Genomic DNA, 20,315 nt, shown 5'->3' on the forward strand with positions numbered 1-20,315 from the left:
GCCCGCTCCCCGCCGCCTCCAACCGCCTTCCCGGACCGGAAGCGGGCAGGAGGGTACCGGCAACCCGGGCGGCTTATCGGGGCCAGGCCCGCCCCGGGGCAGCCTGGGAGTTGTAGTCCGGGGTGGGGGGAGCAGGTACGGCTCCGGGGTGCGACAGACAGACAGACAGACAGGTGCATCTGTGGGACAGACAGACAGGGGCGTGCGTGGGGCAGACGGAAAGACAGACCCAGGGGTACCAGACAGACAGTGGGGGCGAGGCATTGTGTAGACCAGACAGACAGACGGGGTATGTGTGGGACAGACAGACAGCAGACAGACGGGGCGTGTGTGGGACAGAGAGACAGACAGACGGGGCATGTGTGGGACAGACAGACGGGGTATCTATGGGACAGACAGACAGACGGGGTATGTGTGGGACAGAGAGACAAAGGGGGTGTGTGGCACAGACAGACAGACAGACGGGGTATCTGTGGGACAGACAGAGGGGGTGTGTGTCGGACAGAAAGACAGAGGGCCTATGTGGGGGACAGACAGACAGACGGGGTATGTGTGGGGGGCAGACAGACAGACGGGGTATCTATGGGACAGACAGAGGGGGCATGTGTGGAACGGAGAGAGAAAGGGGGTGTGTGGGGGACAGACAGACAGACGGGGTATGTGGGGGGGGGCGGGCAGACAGACAGACGGGGCGTGTGTGGGACAGACAGACAGACAGACGGGGCCTGTGTGGGACAGACAGAGGGGGTATGTGTGGGACAGAGAGACAAAGGGTGTGGGGGGGGGGACAGACAGACAGACGGGGTATGTGAGGGGGGCAGACAGACAGACAGACGGGGCATGTGTGGGACACACAGACGGGGCGTGTGTGGGACAGCCAGACAGACAATCGAGGACAGGCCGGGGCTGGAGGCAGCCAGATTGCTGCGGGCTGTGTTTCGGGACGCCCAGGGACTGTCAGTGCCCCTGTCTGTACGAGGCCGCACCGGAACGATTATCTTGCTCCTGGCGCTGGCGAGGGGCCAGGGGATTCGGTGTGTCGGGGGCGGAGGGGAGGTCCCGTACTGCCACGGGGAGCTGGGGAGCTCTGCAGAGCCAGGTGTCTCCTGGGCACCCTCCCCGCATCACCGGGACGCCGCTGGTGCAGAATAACGCCGGGAAAATGCCTCGCAGACCGATGAAGCGAGCTGTAGCTCAGGAAAGCTTATGCTCAAATACATTGGTTAGTTTCTAAAGTGCCACAAGTCCTCCTTTTCTTTTAGCGTTAATCTAGACACGCAGCTGTTAATCCATTGACAGGGGCCTCCTGCAGTCTCAGAGCAGGCTCGGTTACTTTTCTCCTGTACATGCGGGATAACGTCTGTCTGCTGCCAGCCCAGCTGTCTGTACCTTCGCAGGTTGAAACCAACTCCTCCCTGTGAATTTACGCCTGGGAATCCTTTGGCATTAGTTATTTACACATGTGCTTACAAAATACATACAAGCAAGGCACAGAAATCTCACATTTTGGTTCTGGTCCTAAAGCTTTTAATTTGTTTCCATTAATTTTCGGTTAATTTTGCCAATGTTACCCTTCAATTTTCCCTCCCTCCGGCAATACAATAATCCCGAATCCTTGTCTCTTCGTGCCTTCCTGAAATATTTTAAATATCATATTTTAAATAATTTTCTTCTCACCCTTTTTATCTGAAAGAAATAAATTATGAAATAGTTAATGTTACAGTTCAGCCCTGATGTTTTTTTCTTGGCACCTCACTGCTTTGTTTTGTTTACAATCCGATTGGAAGCATCCACTAATAAATACATTGTTATATACAGTCACATCCGTTTTTCAACGAATGCATCACTAAACCTTTCCGAATTTTTTTTTAACCAAAATCTCTTTACAATTACTAAATAAGGTACTGGGACCAAACAATAAGTGCGGTCACAGTTTAAAAGAATGCAATGATTTTCTGCTTATGAATTTACAAAATAAAAATAATAATGTTTCTTATGACAACATGTTATTTAAAAATACTTTCGGTGATGGGGAATCATTCAGTGAAATTTAATTAACAATTGTTAATTGTTTTTGTATTTACTTTATACCACTACCATCTGACCAAACCCTGCCGCAGGTGTTTAAATCGCACGTAAAAGGGATAGGACAACGTATTTCTGCTGGCTTTATGCTATAAAAAGCCCTGTCAGTAAAACTTGTATACGCAAGTGGACCTTTCAAGGACTCCATCCAGGGGAGTTTTGCCGAAATAAAGACTGCAGGCTAGGCTCCTTATTAATTATTATTGTTGTTCATGATTATTGTCAAGGACCCGACTGTGCCACAATGATGGCTCTACAGAACCATCTCTGGCATTAAAATAAGGAATAGCATCGCCTACCTTTGCAGTAAGAATATTTTGAATCTGCAAATTGAATCTGCAGTTTAACCAATGTCGGATTAAAAGCAAACGGATTCCTCTCCTAGCAGATGGATGGGGCCATTGTTTCAGAGACAAAATACGTGTTAATAATTCTCTCCTGCTTTTAATTTGCTATTTGTTTTAATTTCTGTAGCAATGAGTTTTATTCTCTCCGTTTCTCCAGTTCTATTTATTTGCAGTGTCTGCCCTGTACGCTCCTGGGTGGCGTTAATTTGATACCAGACTTGTGTGCCAGAACCTGACATATTTTCTCCATTTGATTTCCTGGAAATAGGTTTATAAAATAAAACATTAATTAAAAAACGACTTAACGGTCACATACACATACCAGGAGAAAATATGAATGCGTATCTTGCAGGAAAACCGTGATGCTTCCTTGGAATGATCATTTATTTCCATGTTATTGCATTTCGGAAGGTGTAAATCCTAGTACGCGCCTGTTGTTTGGTCGGCGTGTGACTGATTTGCAGTATTTCTAATTGCTTGAATTATATATTCTCAATTGTTTGTGAACCTCAATTCCAGTGTTGCGTTTAAAAATCCCAGGGAGATGTTTAAAATAAAATCCTTCCTGGGAAAGGATCAGAAATATCTGAAAGCTCTCTTTAAAGATCATCCTCAAATTCCCTCTCTCGTCTTGTCCTTTTAAAAGTATATGAGTTGGGGTCGGAGGTGGAGGGTGGGGGGCGGGGGGTTGCGTCTGGATCCTCTTTAAAGGGACATTTTAGTGTCGGAGAGCTGGGGGTCAGAGTGGCGGTGAATATGTAAATCGTAGCCTTGAGGAAAAGTGACGAGCTCAGGGATGCGCAGACTGGCAGACAATGGTGCGGCTTCAGTTTCAGGGGACACGGGGAAGGGGCGATAGACTTGTGTGTGTGGATAGGCAGAGAGGGGCCCCGGCTGGACCCGGCTGGGAACCACCTCGCCGGGCCGCTGCCTTCCTTCCCTTGGCCTTGCCCAGGAGCTGCCCCAGCCCCTGTCTTGGCCCAGCTCATCCCTTCCCTCCTCCTCCCCCCTGCCCCCGGCCCTTCCCGCCTGCTCAGCGCGGAAAGGCGGCTACGCTGCAAAGCCAGCTGCCTCCCGTGCCCCGGCTGCCGCGCGGGCAGGGAGGGGTTAAGGAGCCCCGGGCCCGGGCCCCGGGGAGCCCGCAGGGTGGCTGGGCTCTGGCGGCGGCGGAGGAGGCGGTGACTCGAACCCCAGCCCGGGGAGAGGGCGGCGAGGGGTCCCGTGCAGCCTGGCTCCTGCCCTGCCAGTGGCACCGATGCCATCCGAGCGCACGGACCGCCGCCGCCGCAGCAGCCAGGTAGGGCGGCCCCCTGCACGTGGGCCCGGCTGCGGGGCCGAGCCAGGGCAGCCCGAGCGCCCTGCCAGGCCGGGGAGGGATGGCGGGGCGCTGCCCGAGGCGCCAGGGGCGGTCAGAGCTCCCCGCGGCAGCGCCCGGCGTGCCCGGCCCTCGGGCTGAGCGGGGCTTCGCAGCGCCCGGCGCTCAGCGGAGGGAAAGTCAGGGCTCTGCTCTCCCCCTTCGCGTCCCGTCCTCCCCGAGGTCCCTCCAGCACCCTCCCCTCAGAGCCAGTCCCTCTGCATTGCCGGGCGGCGCCAGAGCCCCCCAGCCCGGGATCCTGGGACCAGGGGAAACACTCCCGGGAGGGGGAATTCGGGGGCAAACACCCAGGATACGAGTGAAAAGCTCTTTTCCCTGCTGGGTTAACCAACTCTCCCTCCACTCCCCCCGGGCATTGCCTGGTTGGTTCTTCAAACTTCATCCTCAGTACAGCAATACTCAGGCCGATCTCCGCCCCAGCTTTTCATTTCGCCTGTCGTTTGCCGGGCCAGCTCAGAGAGGGTTGCTCAAGAAAAATGGAACATTAATCACAGAAAGTGTCCGGGTCTGCATCTATTTATACACAAAGGTTTCCAAACCAATGAGTAAGACAAATGCAGACAATCCAGACATATGTAGAGTGATTCCTTGTTCTCCCCAAAAGAAAAGGAGGACTTGTGGCACCTTAGAGACGAACAAATTTATTTGAGCATAAGCTACAGCGTAGCTCACGAAAGCTTATGCTCAAATAAATGGGTTAGTCTCTAAGGTGCCACAAGTCCTCCTTTTCTTTTTGCGAATTCAGACTAACAGGGCTGCTACTCTGAACTTGTTCTCCCAGGCATTGAGAGCTGATGTCTGACATGTAGGAGCCTCTGGTCACTGATCTGAGCGTTGTTTGTTTCAGTCAAACTGTCTCTCAAACTGGAAAGGGTGAAATAAGAGATTGAACAGTCGGATGTTTGCACCAACTTCCCCAGGACTGTTGTTTGCAAGATGATGTTTTGGAAATTGTTGACTATGAAATCAGTAACTCTGAGGTTGATTCGCCCTCAGGCTGGAATAACTTCATTGAAGTCAGTGGAGCTATATGGCTGTGTAAAACTGGTGAAAGCAAGAGGAGAAGCAGGCCCTGTTTCTAGGTGTATATGCTGTGTGAGAACCCTGTCTGAGAGTGGCCTGGGATCCCTGGTTCTTTTGGCCTGGGGTCATTGTGAAGATATCAGGCTCATTGTAGGGGTACAGGGAGCAGTGGGGAGGGTGGAAGCATCCATCCCTCATGGCTTCCCCCAACAGCTGGTCTCAAAATGGCAGTCTCCAAGATCAGAGCCAAGGTGATGCTGGTGTCTTGAATCTGTTGTGGGATGAGGATTTACACATCAGAATCTCCTGGGGTGTAAACCTATAATTATGTTGCAAGCTTTCAAAGTGGCTGATTTCTAGCAGACACATTTTATATAAAGGATCTGTTTGAAGGGGGTGGGTGGGAAAGAACCTTTTGTGAAATAAGGAAAATAATGCTCCTTGCCCAAAAAGATGTTCTGGACAAAGCAGGACAGACTTGTAACACTACTAGCCCAAATTCTGCTCTCATTCACTCGGGTGTAAATTTGGAGTATCCTTATCTACCTAGGTATTTTGATGGCCATAATCACCACAGTATCTGAGCATAGTACTTCACCCTACTGAAGTCAAATAAAATAAATCCAATAGACTGAAGAAAATCAAATTAAGCAGAATTTACACCAGTATAAAAGACAGCAAAATTTGGCCTGGCCAACTGACTACCATGGAGTTTCTTCTGATTTATACTGGTGTAACTCCAGGCAGAATTTAACCCACTGACTTAACTGGAGTTAGACGAGGTTTACCCCACTGTAACTGAGAGAAGAATGTAGTCCACAGTGTGTGTTCCAGATCCAATCACTTTAATCCTGAGAGAGCAGGTTAGTGACCCTGCAGGAGTGAACTGTATTCTGTTACTATGGTTGTTACCATGGATGCCAGTATAACCAACTAGGAAGATTACACAGGTGAGGAAGCCAAGCTACAAAATTTAACAGAACTTTTAAAACAAAGGTAGAGAAGGGTTCTCTGGAGAATTAGCAGAACATGAGAGCTGACAAAGTTTAGGCTAGTGCTGCCTAGGTTTTAATTTTATTTTGCAATGGAGAGATCCACCAGCGGTTACATCACTTAGAAACACTGCCATACCTTTTCCTAACTCTGAGATGTTACTTGATTTTATTTGAGTATCCTTGGTCAGTCAAAGGTGGGAACTTCTGCTTCTCCTCTTCACGGGATAGGTGTATGTCTTTTCCTTCTCACAAATAATGTTTATATTTTGGCTCGGCAGAATTTTATTTTTAATATAATTTTGATGGGTAATATGTTTATTTTTAAGCTTTTTACATTTTTTATTTATTTAAATTTTCACAGCAGTGGAAAATTAAGGGTGTAAGCATTTTTTCAATGTTTATTGATTTAAATTTTCATAGTTGCAGGAGATTCTGGAGCGGGGTTCACATAATAAGGGATTAAACAATTATCTAATTACAGTAGACACTGTGATTCAAAAAGTTAAATATTGATAAGCATTAAAACACAAATTGTCAACTTCACATGTCAAAATATAAAATAAATATCCTTAAATCAAACTCTAATAAGTTCTCAAGCAGAATTTTTCTTATTTTGCCTAGCTGTAAAATTTGATTATTATACATGGAAATATTTTGGTTTGTGTGTATGGTGAAATAAACATTTACTGACATTCACAGATAAAAATCTAATCCTAACAAACCTATTTATATTTTGGGGGTTTTTTACAAAAAAAAAATGAACTGAAATGGCATTATTCCAATTCAACAATTTGTTTGCAGAAATTATTTCAAATAGAGAGTTTGGGGGGGACAGGGAAGCATTTTAAGATGTATTTGATAGGAGTGTTTAGTTCTTTGTTTTTACTTTGTTGTTTTCTTAAAAGATCACAGAGCAGAACAGTAAATTCAGGGTTTCAGTAAGAGCTCTAGAGGAGACAGATTATCCATCTTCATAGATTTTCTCTCCCTGGAAGGATTGAATATACAATGTCCTCATTTCTCATTCAAATGAGGGAGGAAAAGAAGGGTATCTTACAGGCAGTCTAATGTTGCTAATCCATTCTACCGCAGACTTAGTCCCCAAAGCAGCTGGTGAATGGGATTGGTTCTAAACCAAGAACAAGGACAAACCAGAAGGAAAGACTAGGTGTAAACTCTACAAAGCCAATGGGGCAGGACTAATATAATATTCACTTGGCCTTATATTCCATAGCTGACACATAAACTTTTCCATCCAAGCAGAGGCTAATATTGTATAATACTTTCCTAATCCCTAGTGGTCAGAGCAGGATTTCTGGCTTCTGTTATCGATCTTGATCTTGATATGCTGATATTGGGCCAGTCACCAGACTTACCTGTGTGTTAATTTACCCATATGTAGAATGGGTATAATGAGTGCTTGAGAGTCTTAATTAATGTTTGTCAAATGCTTTGAGATCCTTAGGTGAAAGATGCTATAGAAAGGCAAATTGTTAATAACTGATGTCCCTAGGGAAAATATCTTTCTTAAATGAATATTCTGCCCCTAGGTTAGATGGAGCCAGAATAATAACCACTCCAATGTCATTGTTATTTGCACCTGGGCATAAATTAGAAGTTCATTGCTGCTAAGACGACGACTCCACTCAATTCAGAGCATGATGCATGCCCAGTATCCACAGAATGGATAATGACTTAGAAGTTTCTCCGCCTTGTCTGGGGTGTTTTCCCCCTTTGCAATCTGAACATATTCTCAGCATCTGAGAACAACATGTTTTGTGCCAAGTGCCATCTGGAGATTCAATTCACTTTATTACCTTTGCCAGTTGTAGGGTGATTAATTTCCCGCCTGCTGTTTCTGGCTGCAGTGGGCTCTGCTGGGAGACCCTCTCTGGGGGAACCTCTCTATGTAATCAGGAAGCCGTTCTTACATTTAGAGTTACAGCTAGTGTTTCTGTCACCTGTGATGTTGGCCCAGCAGAGACTATCCCTACCTCAACTTCCTCAAAACCAAACTCTCCTTAGGCCAGGTTTACACACGGGTTAGCATGTGACTCTTTACCAAAATAATAAAAGTGGTACAATCCCTAGTGTGGATGCCATTATACCAATATAAAGGTGCCTTATGCCACTGTGAGAATAGCAATACCAAAATAAAGCATCTTTATAATGATATAATGACATCCACGCTAGAGGGTTGTAGGTCTTTAATTATACCAGTATAGTTAGAGGTAAAACTTCCTAGTGTCAAATTTAAATGTCTCAAGGGCCTAAATTCCACTGATTTAGGACCCTAATGGCCAGATTTTTAAAGGTATTTAGGCACCAAAAGATGCAGATAGGCACCTATTGGGATTTTCAAAAGCTCATAGGGCCACATTTTGAAAGGTATCTTTAGGTATCTAAATGCCTTTAAAGATCCAGCCAGAAGAGACTTGATCCAGGTCAGCAGAAAGTCGGGGCAGAGCTTGGAACAGAACAGTGTTTTAACCGCAAAACTGTTCTTCCTTTCCACTTAACCTCAACATCCAAAAGAGAATATCATTATCTAAACAAACTTCCATCTGGTATATAAAACACAATTATCTGAATAATAAAGAAATGGTAGATAGACAGCTATTGAACGTATATTTTAGCAACAGTTTATGTGTGAAGTCTGATAATCAAATAATGATAAGGAACAGAGATTAAACTAATAATTATTATGCAAATAGGATAAGCAATCAGCACACTATTTAATAAGATGTGATATGCAACGCCATGATTAGACACCAATTTTCTCATTCCTCCTTTCACATTCCTCATTCCCTACCGTCCACAAATGTCAACAAAACTGTCTCATAATTAGAAGAGTCCCCTATATATATCAATATATTTTAAGAAAGCATGTTCCAACTTGCTTCCTGATTCTTAATTTCTGATCATGAGCAGCCTCTTCCTGACTAATTATTGGCAGTAATGAAAGAAGAGGCATCAACTTGTGAAAGTTTCCCTCTGCTTTTATAGTGAGACTGCAAATTAAAAATGAAATATATTGGTAAACAAAAATTGGATAAAAAGGAACATTCATAAGATTCTGAGAAAAATGGAAAGTGGATTTGAGTTTAAATAAAGTAAGGGAAGACTGGCTACTTTGTGTTAAGATCAGTGTTAAAGGTGTAAATCATGCTTAATTTCAGTTTAACAGGTAATTAAATTGGATCCTTGTTTTATAGCAGTTTAATTTGCACACTGTTTGCAGTTAATTTGCACACTGGGTCAGCACCAGGGATGAATTTGATCCACTGTCTTTCAAAGAAATATTTAATGGATAATTCAGGTTGAAACTGTAGCTGCCTTATTCACCTGATCCTATGCCCACTGACTTCAAATAGTGCAAGATGGTGTCCTGTGTATCTTTCTTTCTGGGTCACTCAAGATCTCAGATTGTTATTCTGAATTAGTGAGGTGATACATGAAGTCTTTTTGAGAGCCTGACTCTTGCATAAAAACAAATTCCCATTGGCTTCTTTCTTTCTATGCCCCAGTGTAGTTAAAAGTACCATTCATTCTGAGTCTCTTGGAAGGAAGTATTTATATTGCTCTGAAGTTACAACAGCTTCTAGACTGGCTGTCGATCACAATCTAGAGCCAATATCTAGAGGCCATTGCCCTACCTCCTGGGGAAGAGCCGCCAATCAGAGAGCGTTCCCCCCAGGCAGGGCTGATATGAGCTGGAGGTTCTCCTGCCAGCCCCTGCCCTGGCTGCACTGGTGTGACCTCCAGCTCCCTGCCCTGCCCTCTCTGCACCTCTGGCATCCAGGGTGGACCTCTCCTCCCCGGCCAGGCCCAGTCCAGATGCATTCCCCCCTGCATCTTTGCCAGCTCACCCCTCGTGCAGCCCAAGCATACTTCCTGGCCACCCCTTTGCATCCCCCTCCCCGTCACCTGGACACTGCCTTCCATGCCTCCCCACCAGCCTCTGCCTGAAACAGTCTCTCCCTCTTCCCATGTGTCATGTGACTTCCTGTGCCTCAATCACATCCCTCCCCAGAGCTCACTCCACCCAGCAGAGACCCCTGTGAGGCCTTTGCTCAGCCCCCGGTGTGCTTGTGGGTCTGAACTGCTCCCACTGGGTCTGAACTGCTCCCACGCGGGCTGGCCTGTGGAGTGTCAGCTCCTTGGGGCAGGGACATCAGCTTCCCCAGTGCAGTTTTGCATTGTTCACACAAACCTCTCAGACTCTGAAACTGAAATCACGTTATTGCTTCTGTAGGCCGAGCTGTACAGCCAGCCACTGAGAGAGAGCAGCGTATTAAGCTGCTTCCTGTCATATGTGTGGCCAGCACAGGGGGTATTAAAGAGATTCCTCTGCCTGCAGCACCAAATGGGCACTCTGAAAATAACACCTATCACAGTAGTGCCAAGGGCCACAATCTTAGACCAGGGCCCATTGTGCTAAGTGCTGTACAAACATCTATCCAAAGAGACAGTCCTTGCCCAGAGGAGCTTGCAGTCTACACAGAAAGCACAATATAAACAAATTTCACACAAGGTTAATATGTGCAAATATATTCCATCAAAAGGCATTACTCTCATAACCTATTTCAGCTGAGTGGGGCCTTTGAAAATGAAGCATGTTTTTCACCTGTGAAAATAAATGCAAGGATTTTATAGTCATCTCAGGCAATATGAACATGCCAATGCTAATGTGTTCAGACCCTTGTAAATGTCAACCTATAATGAATAAATCACATGAATGTATATGTGGGAATAAAAGATGTGAATATTCTAACAACAGACAGAAGTCTGCCCCATTAAGTGTGCTTTGGGGATGCCTAGGTACAGACTTTTGGTTATTGTTAGACACTGAGTGGGGATAAACAAACAAGTTCAAATGATGTTTTTAAAATAGTGAATACACTTCAACTGCCTTTTTCAAGTGTTTGAATGGGGTTAAGCACATAAACATCAGCAAGACTGATTACGCAGGGACAAGAGACAGTAAGAAGTTATTCAACAATTTCGTAATGCGAAGATAATTAGCGTCTTAGTTGGAGGTTCTGCAGGGCTTTCCAGACAGACATTGCCTATTGTTTTCAATCAGAAACAGAGTGCTCTTTACTGGCGACGGCTCTAGGCACAGCTTGGCAGGTCAGTTTTTCCCACCCACATTCTGGTGTCACCGGAGTCCACGTGCCTGTGATAAATTATACTATTCAACAACTGTCTGAAGAGAGAGAGAAAAAACTCCTCGGCTTCTGAGCGTGAGCGTATCACATTGTGATAACAGCCTCATTCTCACAGTATTTGATTAAACGCTAATAAAACAGAAACTCTCCTTTCATGCGTATATTTACCATGAGGGCAGTGCACTCTGCTGTTCAGTGGTACTGAATGGCTGGGCATTTCTGGAACCCTAGATGAGCCAACCTTGCTTAGCTTCAATGACCATCTTAATTCCCAGGCACAGTTGGCTGAGCGTTCCCCACCCCCTTGTAACTCCCTTGTGTTCCAGGAAGGAGAGCTCAAGCCCTTGCCACACTTTTCACATAGCTTTCAACAGCTCCAATGTCATCGCCTAGGCGACCGGGACGCTACTTGCTTGTAGTGCAGCAAATAACGTAGATCCACAATACCAGGCCGCCCCTGTCTGCTGGAGACCTCCGGGGGGACTCAAAACTCTCAGGGCTACAGAGCAGGTAGGAGGCCTTGGGTGTGTGTGGGTGTGTGTGGGTGTGTGATTTATTTAGCACAGTCTCTCTCTGGATTTCGCAGTATGGCATCTGGAGGATGATTTGTGCTGCTTTGCTCCCTAGTTATATGACATTAAACATCTTGGATACGTTGACCCAATCAATGCGTCTTTGATCCAAAGTGATAGCGCTGGTGGAGAAAAAATAGCAACAAAGCCTCAGGTAAAAAGCCTGTGCTATGCATAGATAGATGCCCGGTGCCATGTCACCTGCATGGTGACAGAGGGGAGTTGTGTCTTGCCTGAGCTACAATAGCAGACTTCAGTGGAGTCACATTTATACTCAGAGGTGGACTTGAGCTGCTCGATTTAAGGAAGGGGAGTTACTTTAATTTAGTCTGCCCTCCCATCACAAAACACCCGGAGATTCCTTCTCTTTCTGCTTCTCTATGTACCAGTCCATTTTCCTATTTCACCTATCTAATCTTGTTTGTGGATTCATCACCATAGTGGCTGTTTTCTGAATAATTGGGGCTACTTTAATTTCTTCTGTTCTTCCATCACAAGAGGAATAATTTCTCCTCTGTAGGAGGCACCATGGGTTAGCCAGTGCTCAGTGCCTGAAAGAGGGAACATCATCTACTCCCTTATGATACTGTATTGTCTGACCTGTTTGACAATTGTTATAAACTGGACACAGCACAGGATCCGTAAGGTACAGTACATATCGTGCCTGTCCTAGGAGGTGGCCATGCATGTGTAAAACCTGAGAACAGCAAGCCAAGGAACAGCATTACCTTGGGTTGAGGAGACATCTAGAAAAAACATGAAAAAGGCCCTGCAGTTCATGGTAGCGAGGCACACTGACAGGCAAATTGCTTCTGTCCTCGTGGGCACTAAAAGAGAATTTGAAACTCAAGTGTGCTTTGGCGAAGCTTAGTATCTCTTGTAAATTCATACAAGCTCCATGTTCCAGATAGGAATTGAATAGCATGTGATTAATTATAAAAGTCATGAATTATCACCTGAGGATCTCAAAGCACTTTGCCAATGTTAATTCATTCTCTCAACCACCCCTGGTTCGGGTGAGCATCATTGCTCCCATTTACAGATGGGAAGACGGACATACAAAGAGATTCACATGACATCAAGGCCACACAGCAGGTCAGTGGGAGAGCTGGAAATAGAACCCAGGAGTCCTGACCCCAATCCTCTGTTCTAGCCACTAGACAGACAGCACTCCCTTTTTGGAAACGTGGCTGCCCAGTTATCTCTTACTAGTTGCCTCTGTGGTGTTGACATACCTAGGGCGTACGGCCTGTTTGTGCATGGGCCTTCTCCTCTCAGGGCATGCCTGAAGGCTGTTGGGTAATGGGGATTGAATGTACCTGCTCTGTGGCCTTGCACTTTGCAAAGTTGTTTACACCAGTGCACAGCGGGTGTAGAACGTCAGCGGATCAGAATGGTAGCATTTCATATTCATTGTGCACTTACCTGGCACTGTTACAAACGACGGAGCAGGGCAGTGGAGAGCCAAGGCTCTGTGAGGTCTCAGTAGCATGCCGTTTTAGAATGCTGGTAGCAATGGAGTTTTCTCTTCACACATAAAAAGCAAGTCTGTGTGGAACAAGGATATATGTGGTGGTAAAAGGGAAGGTTCCCTTTGCACAGAAGGATAATGGAGGAGTTAGAACACTACCTCAAATATCTCTGAGAGACACCTACTGTGGCCTGGCCCTTGGGTCCCATTGTAATGTAAATAGATGCCAAAATAACTCCATTGCTATGGTATTAGATCTGAACCAGACATAGAGCCAAAATCATACCAACAGGAGAGAACATTATCCTTTGTGTTCTGTACATTGTTAAACAAAGGAATTGAAAATTTTTGACAATAGCAACTACAAAAAGATGCTCAGCGATTATGCTGTGGGGTACAACGCAAAGGTTCTGCTAACAATAAGGTGCCGAAAATTAAGACTGCCACTCCATCATGCAGGCAGAGGGAAGTGAGCACCGAGTATCAGCCCTAGCTCAGAATTGCCTGGTTTCCATTGGTTGAAGTCATCCTCTAAGTAAAAACCTGTTTTAAAATTTGAATTAATCATGGTTGTGGCTTTGCAGGTTCAGCTGTTGTATTTTCCTGAGGTACCACTTCTTTCTCCTCCAAAGACATCAGTGACTCCTGGGGAATGTTGTTGATTCACATTCTTCGGGCTACGCTAGCATATGAGAGGTCATTTCGGCGGAAAATATTAATCAGATTTACTTGGAATGTACAATACAACCAAAGTTACACCAGAGGGGGTTCTTCAAGGAGACTGAGTGTTTCTAAAGGACTTCTTTAGAAACCATTTGTGCAGGCAATTCACATGGATGATAAATCCACAGAACAAATCAAGCCAGTTGGAACAAACCAAAGTCTTTCCACAAACTTTAAAGTCCAAAAGTCCAGTACCTCCGTGTGAGAAGGGCAGCCCTGGATATTTACCAGTCAGGGGACCATGTTGAATTGAGACACCCTAAAGCAAGATTTGCTTTTGCCCCAGCTATTTCTAATCTTCTCGACTCTGGGAATTTCTTAGAAGGCATTGACTAGCGTTAGAGGAAAGCAGCAGCAGCTGCAGGGGTGGGGTTAGTCTGAGAAGGGGGTTCTGATGTGGAAGCCTCCATTTTGAATGAAAACACAAGCACAAATGCACCAGTAACCTTGGGTTAAAGCAGCCAAAGAACCCAAATATGCATGTTCAATTCTGTGTCCTTTTAAATATCTGAAACAAATTTGCCATGTGCCCTGCTCTGCAGAATATCTCCCATCCCCCACAGTGCACAGAGGGGACTCAGCAGCCAGCAATGTCCGTTCATCAGCCACAGTTAGCTGGTAGACAGTTAAGGGCGTTCAAATCAGTTGCATGTCTAGTAAAACTCTTCACTTTCCCTGCAATTTGCATGGTGCACAGACATGCAGAAGGCAGAGGATCCCCTGCTGCAGCATTCCCCAGGCAAAGACAGGTTCATTATTGGGCTTTCAGAGGCACAGTTTGGCTCTGGGTCCAAATTCCCCCTAAATTCAGGGGTCTTCAGTTTGGGGTTTTTTGCCAGAGTGCTCTCCCTTGCAGGAAGCTTCCTAGTACTGGCCATCCAAACACCAGCCCTACCAAGAGACTTTATCCTTCACTGACAAAGTGACTTCAGTGCTGCTAACAGGTGCTGGGATGATTGCTTTGGTGATTAAAGTCCTCTGTTTGGTTATAACCACACACAGCAGTGGCTGCGGCAATGTGAGTTTCCTCTGCTGAGAAACCTCAGTCCTAATCAAGAGGGACCATGTTAAAGAGCGAGAGAGGAGTTTAATCTCCATGGCTTATTTGGTGTCTTTTGAGATTGTCAGCAAAGGGCCAGTTGCACAGTAGTTTCCTGATGTGGACGTTAAGTGGACAAGGTAGGTCACCAGCCAGCCGCCGTAACAATGTTTGACCATTACTGCTCATCTGGGTGGACTCAACCCAGTGAGTTAGGCATGACAATCTCTACAGCCCATAATCAGTCCTCTGGGACTCCATCTGACACTGAAAACTCCAGAGAGGCTCAATTAGTAAATCTAGAGACCTGGTTTCAGTGAAATCCTAAATAAAACATGTGGCTAGCGAGACGCCTATTGTCAATGAACACTAACCCTCCCCCACCACCACTATATTATTACCCTGCCTCAGACTGTGTTAACAGAGCCACTGATATCTGCTCCCTTCCCTATCACTGAGTATCAACTGCATTATAATACTGCAGCAGGGTTTATACAGTGTCAGGAGAAAAAACACATCAACTTCATTATGTAATCCCAGGTATTAGTATTAGTGTGAACTAATGACTGGGGCATGGGACTGGGAGTCAGGATAATTGTGTTCTGTTCCTTGCTCTCACACTGGACTGTGTGTGTAGCCTTGGCTTAGTCACTTCTTGCCTCAGAGCTTCCTCTGTGAAATGGGGATACTACTCCTTACTTCCCCACCTCACAGTGCTGTAACCATAGCACTCTAGAAACAAGGGAGGAAAATGGCCTGTTAGATTATCTAGCCCACTCCTCTCTAGCAATACAGGATTATTCTCTAGGGCTCTTCCCAGTTCACTTTTAATTAACTTAAGTGATAGAACATCCACCATTTGCATTGGGACACTTTCCCCTTCCAATGGATCTCACTGCAAGGACATGTTTAAATCTTGCTGTTACAGACATTGCCCCAAGCCTAAATAGTTTTGTCATTAATTAGAAATAACGGTGTAAAATTATATCTCATTTTAGGGCAGCGTTTCTCATACTGGGGGGTCTCAAGCCTATTGTAGGGGGGTCACGGTATTGCCACCCATAGTTCTGCGCTGCCTTCAGAGCTGGGTGGCCGGAGAGCAGCGGATGGGCACCCAGCTCTGAAGGCAGTGCTGCCGCCAGCAGCAGTGCAGAAGTAAGGGTGGCCTGGTATGGGGAGTGGGCTCATCACTTTTTTCGGGGGGGGGAGGGGAGGGGATCATCCCATATTTTCAAAGGGGTCCCAGCAAAAGAAGTTTGAGACCCCCTGTTTTAGAGGATGCTGTGCTGCCATTAATATTGCTGACACTTTCTGGAGTTACTAATAGTTGTACAGCACTTTGCAGTTCTCTGCCTTTCCTTCCAGGCTGTCACAGTATTCTTATTACTACTCAGCCACACTCTCTCCTGGTTCCTACCACTTCCTTTATAGCAAATGAATTGGCAAACGCACGGACTAGTGTAGTGACAATATTAATAGCCCAAGCCTCCATTTATATCATAGAATTTACACCATAGAGTTTTAGTGGGAGCTCTGAGCTGTAAAGAGACACTAGCCTGGGTTTGCAAACACAGATCAGGCTTCTGAACTCCAAAAACGCCCTTAAAATATTCAGATTTTTTTTTTCATCTGAAAATGACTCGAACCACGTGGTTAGAAACCGTGTCACCCATCATGACCACATTGTAGTGGGTGCTGCTGCTGTGCTTTCTCTGCTGAAAGAGAACGTGCAGCTCATTCCTGAGATTGCTCATTCCTGGGACGGAGAAAGGCAGCATGGAGCCAGGGTAAGGTTGCTAACAAAAGCCCCACTGCACCTCAGAATGGTTCTAAGCTTTCTCGTAAAGCTGCAGCCCATGTTCTTTTCTTGCACAAAGTTTCTTTCTCTTATAAAAATGGAGTTGGAGGATATGGGACTTCTACAGACAGAATCCTACTGTGGCTAAATTCGTAGCAAGAGAGTCCACTGTTGCTTTGGAAAAGCCCTCCGGATAATAATTTGTGGACATTGTATCCCACAGACAAGACACAAAGGTAATAGAACACCAGGGGCTAGGATCAGCTGAAAGAGAATACTCAGGCTGCTTTCATTTTTAACTTACAGTGTGATATTTTCAGTCATTTTTTTAATCCTTTAAATTTGAAGTTGACTCAGGGCAAGCACAGAGAGAAAGGGGATGACCAGAGGAATCCCTGAGCCAGAAGGGGTACCTCTGTACCAAGAACAATAGCTCACTTGGTTAGAAAGCTGCTGCTTCCAGATTCTGCAGTTTAAGATCGAAAAGCAGGAAGTTTTTAGGTTCTTAGTATCAGATGACAATACGAAGGTGCTATATAAGATGGTAATACTGGCCTTCTGCCTGAAAGAGGTTGCCCAAAGCTCCTGAGATGGGGATATGTCACCAACTGGATACAAATGGGGTCCAGTGTCCGTGGAGGGGATAGGCAAGGAAGTGAAACCGAGTGATTCTGCAGCATGGCTCCATGCAGTGTAAGGCAGCAGAGAGTCCAAGATGGCTGCAGCCTGGTGGCTCCAGGAAATGCTGGTTTTTTTCTGATGGATTTAAGGGAGACGAATCCGTGGGGCACAGTGATCAAGCCCGTGCTCCCTGAACATTTATGTCTGGATTTGGAAATGACCTTGAAAATATAGATTTACAGGGTATGACGCTGGATCACTACACTACCTCCTGCTCACAGCATGAGAGAGACTTATCTGAGCCCACCACGGGAAATCCTTCCAACTCCACCAGCCACTGACAGCACAAGTGCTCTGCTCCAGGCTCTGCGAGCCCCGCTCATTCCCACTGCAGGGTAGCAATTCACACACACCACCTTGTTACACTCGAGTGCCCAGTCCTTTGTCTTCTGAACACCTGCAAGGCACACAGATTCATCGCCCCCCTGGAAGCAGTGCACCCCCGTCCACCAGCCTCCCCTCAGCTCAGTGCTCTCTTCAGCGCAAGGCACTGGGTCATGTCCCCAATAAAACCAGATAGAAGTTTATTTCGCATAGCTTAAGATAAAGATCCAAAATCGATGCAAGTAAAAGGACTGGAACCACCAGGTTACGGTGTTACACAAAATTTAAAATGTAGTTGAGAGCCTGTACTTATTAACCAGTTCCCATCCAATCCAATAAGGTATTTCTCACCCAATGGACAATCCTTACAGCACTGGTCCAGTCCATAGAGGTGAGATCCACTTTTCATGGAACACTCAGGTTGGCAGAGCATCACCTCCGTAGTGGATAATGTGTTGTGCTCTTTCTCCTTCTCCTTCTTCTTCTTCTTCTATACAGCCTCAGACTTATTGTCTCTTTTCATAATCAGGGCCTTTCATTAACTTCAGCTCAGCCCTGAGGGCCCCTAGTCAGTGACTTTTCTTGAGTTTTCTTTGTCTTTGTCAATGCTCAGGCCTGCATCTGGTCCAGACTGTAAACTCAGGGCTGGGCTGAGTTGAACGATATTGATTGTTCTCACTCATTGAGTTAGCTGAGGCCCACCCTGCCTTAGGTGACATGTGTCATCTCCAACAATTTTGGAACATAATATTCTACACAGCTCTTAATATATGACCCATACAAACCTCTCACAATAACCATGACAATTAGCTATTCTTACCTTTTGCCAGAGAGCACACACACCACCCCCACTTTGGTGAAGTATCGAGAACCTGGTCAGACATAGTTGTAATATGCCTGCCTGGACATGTCTGGGCACGTCTAGGCATGCCTATGTTACATAGCGGCTTGTAGTGACTTGCAGCAAATCCAAGCATGCTGTCAAAGGCTACCATTGGAATCATGCCAGGCCCCACCAAAGCTGAGTTTCTCTACTCACCCTGGCTGACAGTCAGGACTGCCAGAGTTCTGGCAGCTGATCCCCAACATGTTGTCGAAAGTGATCCAATGTTGAAACTAATAAGGAAAATCTCTTTGGTGCATTGCCTACTTTCTAATAGCATCCCATTGTCTGAAACAGTTGAGATTTGCCCATATGCTCACAGATCTATAGTTTGCAAAGCAGGGCCTAATTTTTCACTGTAAGGTCTGTGAGAGCACATGGGAAAATATAACTGTATGTGCACAATGAGTACTGCACACTCTGATACTTTTGTGGGAGTGTATTAATTTTGCATTCACAAATGTGCATTTTATGCGCACATTTACCAGTCACCGCATGTGTGCACAGAATCTCCAGGTGAAGTCTGAGCCCTCTGTTTGAAAATTTGGTATAAACAATCTAAGTGTTTAATCAAGATCAGTTTAGATTTTTTTAATGTGCAGGCATTTTGGTGGGTGGTGGGTATTATGGACATGGGGATTGAGGGAATTACTTCAGACTGATCACCATATTTTGTTAAACTACAAAGAAAACCACAGTGTAAAATAAATCCTGACACTTCATTTCATTGTCTTGGCCATACAATGAGACTGTTAGTGGTCTTAGGACAGTTTTCTCCCCACCCAGTAAACCCTGCTGTGTTTTGTCTGTTGTACCTCTGGGCATGTCTACACAGTGCTTTAATCCACACCAGAGGGGTGTAAATTTTTGTCCGCACTAGCATGTCGCACACTGACTGGTCGAGGTGGACCCTACGTTATTAGGTTAAAAGCACTAGGGACTTTTAGTGCGTACCAGTAGAATACACATGAGCCAGTTAGTGTGTGACATGCTAGTACAGACTAAAGTTTACTCTGGTGAGGATTAAAGCACCGTATTGACACGTCCTCTTTCTCTTCCTGAGCCGTTACCTTATGCTTCCTTTCAGCCCTATAAATGCTTTGTCTTTCCCATGCAGAGGGCTTTCGAATCCTTTGCTTTGGAGGGGAGCTCTGGGGGAGTACTGAGTCCATTACTTCCCTGAGGGCAATTGAAGGACAATACCAGTGCGCCTCCTGGTTTCATGATGTTCCCTTTTAAGATTGCTGACCTTGCAATGTCGCCTAGGAGTCTCCTACTCGACGCTAGTTTACATGTAAGCCCCTAGGCTTTACACAAACTGACTCTGGGTCATGGTGCTTTCCTACGCGGACGCTAGTCACATGGTAAGAACGTGACTTTGACGATCATCACAAAGGATAGCATGAGGCCACTGATAGTCACCTTCTGCTTGCTGGAAGCACCAGAAAACACAGGGCTGATAAATGCACCTGCCGAACACATCCCACAAATGGGCTGCTGAGAATATGAGGTCTGTCAACAACTACCTGTGAGAAAATGTTCTCTGGAGGAGTGAGCATGGTGCTCAGCCTGGGACTGAGGATGGTTTTTGTCGTCATGGCACTGGGCTGGGATTCAAATGACAAGTACTGATTCTGCCACAGACTTTCTGCGTGTGGCCCTGGGCAGGTCATGTGATCTCTCTGTGCATCAGCTCCCCATCTGTGAAGCAGAGATAAGAATACTCACATGCAGCTTATAACGTGATACATTTATTCATATTTGTGAGGTGCCGAGGTGTTGGGTGGGAGAGGCCTAGGGAGGTGGTAGAGTCTCCTTCCTTAGAAGT

The 20,315-nt window shown here is 45.8% G+C and overlaps 1 protein-coding gene across 2 annotated transcripts in view; it reads left to right on the top strand.

Moving 5' to 3' along the window:
• Window positions 1-3,611: 3,611 nt before the first annotated feature.
• TP73 (tumor protein p73) overlaps window positions 3,612-20,315 on the top strand; it is an 84,092-nt gene continuing 67,388 nt past the window's right edge. For both annotated transcript variants that reach the window (XM_084651492.1, XM_084651493.1), the window contains exon 1: window positions 3,612-3,729. The gene's annotated coding sequence lies outside the window, so the exon portion shown is untranslated. The remainder of the gene's footprint in view (window positions 3,730-20,315) is intronic.

The sequence above is a fragment of the Lepidochelys olivacea genome, assembly GCF_965140295.1.
Source record: "Lepidochelys olivacea isolate rLepOli2 genome assembly, chromosome: 18".
Lineage (NCBI taxonomy): Eukaryota > Metazoa > Chordata > Testudines > Cheloniidae > Lepidochelys > Lepidochelys olivacea.